Source organism: Arachis stenosperma, chromosome 2 (assembly GCF_014773155.1).
Source record: "Arachis stenosperma cultivar V10309 chromosome 2, arast.V10309.gnm1.PFL2, whole genome shotgun sequence".
NCBI classification, from domain to species: Eukaryota; Viridiplantae; Streptophyta; class Magnoliopsida; order Fabales; family Fabaceae; genus Arachis; species Arachis stenosperma.
The window spans coordinates 46,467,141-46,470,115 of record NC_080378.1 but is presented as its reverse complement, the minus strand read 5'-3'; the positions used below and the strand labels follow the sequence as shown (position 1 = coordinate 46,470,115).

The 2,975-nt window shown below is 41.8% G+C and overlaps 1 non-coding gene across 1 annotated transcript; it reads left to right on the top strand.

Annotated features, from left to right (window-relative positions):
- Positions 1-2,216: 2,216 nt before the first annotated feature.
- LOC130965040 (small nucleolar RNA R71) lies at positions 2,217-2,323 on the top strand. Its single transcript, XR_009081098.1, has one exon. It is a non-coding gene; the product is annotated as a small nucleolar RNA R71 (small nucleolar RNA).
- The last annotated feature ends 652 nt before the right edge of the window (positions 2,324-2,975 follow it).

Here is a 2,975-nt window from a genome sequence, read left to right as displayed (position 1 = left end):
CAGCCTATGATGGTTCTTGTAGGGATTAGCTCATTCCTTTCGGTGATTCCTCCTTTCTTGGGAACCACTTGAACTGGACTGACCCATTGGCTATCTGAAATTGGATAGATTACTCCTCTCTGCCACAACTTCATAACTTCTATCTGCACTACTTCCTTTATTGCTGGATTTAACCTTCTTTGGGGCTGAATGGAAGGTTTGGCACCTTCTTCCAAGAGTATCTTATGCATGCATATGGCTGAACTGATTCCTTTCAAGTCAGCAAGTGTCCATCCAATGGCATCCTTATATTTTTGTAAGACTTGAAGCAACTCTTCCTCTTGTTCTTGGCTGAGGGCTGAATTTATGATCACTGGATAACTTTTATTTTCTCCCAAGTATGCATACTTGAGAGTGGTTGGCAGTGCTTTAAGCTCCAGTTTGGGCACTTCTTTTCTTTCCTCCTTTTCTTCTAGCATGCCTTGAACATGCATTTTAGCGGCTGCAGCTTCTTTGCTTGCTGCTAATTCTTCTTCTGTTGATGCTTCAAGTTCTTCTTCAAGAGTTTCTTGTACCAAGGCTTCTACGGAGTCCAACCTCATACATTCTCCCAATGAGTTGTGTGGGTAACTCATGGCCTTAAACACATTGAATGTCATTTTCTCCTCGTGAAATCTAAGGACAAGTTCACCCTTTTGGACAACAATAATGGCTCCGGCAGTGGCTAAAAATGGCCTTCCCAAGATGATGGAAGTCTTAGCTCCTTCCTCCATGTCTAATACCACGAAATCTGCTGGAAAGATGAAGTCTCCCACCTTCACCAACAAATCTTCTACTATCCCATAGGGAAATTTGAATGATCTGTCTGCTAGTTGCAGGGCCATTCTTGTTAGTTTGGCTTCCTCAATCTTCATTTTTTTCATCATTACTAGAGACATTAGATTTATGCTGGCTCCTAGATCGCATAAAGCCTTTTCCACAGTAATTTCCCCAATGATACAAGGGATTTAGAAACTCTCAGGATCCTTTAATTCTGGGGCAATTTGTGTTGGATGATGGCGCTGCATTCTTCCATGAGTACTACAGTCTCATTGTTCTTCCAGCTTCTCTTTTTGGTCATCAATTCCTTCAAGAACTTGGCATAAAGTGGCATTTGCTCTATTGCTTCAGTAAAGGGTATGTTTATTTGTAGTTTCTTGAAGATTTCCAAGAATCTTAAGAATTGGTTGTCCTCTCCCCTCTTTTTTAATTGCAATTGTTGGGGATATGGAGCCTTTGAGAGGCATGGTTTGAGCGCTTCTCCTTCTTGATGTGACTTAGGGGTTAAGGTTTGAGCTTCCTCATGTCCTTTGTTTTCTTCATCCAATTTTTTCTCTGGTGGTTTCTTGTGGGTCTCCTTCAATTCCTTCCCACTTTTGAGGGTGATGGCTTGACATTCCTCCTTTGGTATTGAGTTAATATTGCTGCAATTGTTGTATCCAGGGGCTTGCTTAAATAATAATTCAATCTATGTTTCCAGTTTCTTGATGGCAGCATCTTGATTCTGCATGTTGGATTGCACTTCTTCCCGGAAAGCTTTACTATCTTGAATTTCCTTGCATAGATTTTCAAGTAGAGCCTCAATCTTTGATAATCTCTCCTCGGTTATTGATGATGGGTTGAGATTAGGAGGTTGAGAAGGGTGGTTAGATGGATGTTGGTAGGATCTCTGTGAAGTGTGTTGATGAGTTGCATTATTGTTGGAGTTGAGGTTGTGGCATCTCTGATCTTGCCCTTGGTCTTGTTGGTTTTCCCATCCAAAGTTGGGGTGATTTCTCCATCCCAAGTTGTAAGTTTTGGAGTATGGATCATGGACTTGTCTAGGTGAGTTTCCAATATAGTTGGCTTGCTCCCAGTCACCTTCTTCTCCTATGTTCGCTCCTTCTTGAGCTGATGATGAAGTGATGGCTGCTGCAACTTGGTTTTCCTCCACCTTCTTGGTAATATCTGCTAGCTGCTTGGTGATCATCTTATTTTGAGCTAACAATGCATCCATGTGCTTCAGCTCCATTACTCCTCTGGTGTTACTTCTTTCAGAGGCATAGAAGTAGTCATTTTCAGCAACTGTTTCGATGACATCTATGGCTTCTTCAATGGTTTTCTTCTTGTTTAGAGAGCCTCCTGATGAATGATCCACAGCCTTCTTTGACTCATAAGAAAGACCTTCATAGAAGATGTGAAGTTGAACCCATTCATTGAACATATCTGGTGGGCATCTTCTTGTTAGGTCTTTGAACCTCTCCCATGCTTCATAAAGAGTTTCACCATCTTGTTGCCTGAAAGTTTGCACCTCAGCTCTCAGCCTGTTGATCCTTTGAGGAGGGTAAAATCTTGCCAAAAACTTGTTCACCACATCTTCCGAATTTGTTAAGCTCTCCTTTGGGAAGGATTTAAGCCATTTGGATGCCTTGTCCCTGAGTGAAAAAGGGAACAAGAGCAACCTATAGACATCTGGATGGACTCCATTGGACTTCACAGTGTCACAAATTCTCAGGAAGGTTGTTAGATGTTGATTGGGGTCTTCTTGAGCACTTCCTCCAAATGAACAACTGTTCTGAACAAGAGTGATGAGCTGGGGTTTTAGTTCGAAGTTGTTGGCATGTATGGTGGGCTTCTGAATGCTACTTCCACAGTTTCCTGGATTAGGATTGATATAGGAGCCTAGAACTCTCCTTTCTTGCCCAGCACAGTTTGCATAGCCTTCTCTGGCATGATTGTGAGCTTCTTCTTCATGATTGTTCTCCAAATTTTCTTCCATATTGGGTTCAAAGTACTCTTCCCCTTCTTCCTCAGCACCAATAATTCCTTTCCCTCTTGCTTCCCTTCTTAGTCTCCAAAGGGTCCTTTCAGGTTCTGAATCGAAGGATGTTGAAACTCCTTCTCTTCTCGCTGTCATACAATAGACAGATTGCACAATAGGAGATAAAATGAAGAAACTATTCTTGTTAGAGTAATTG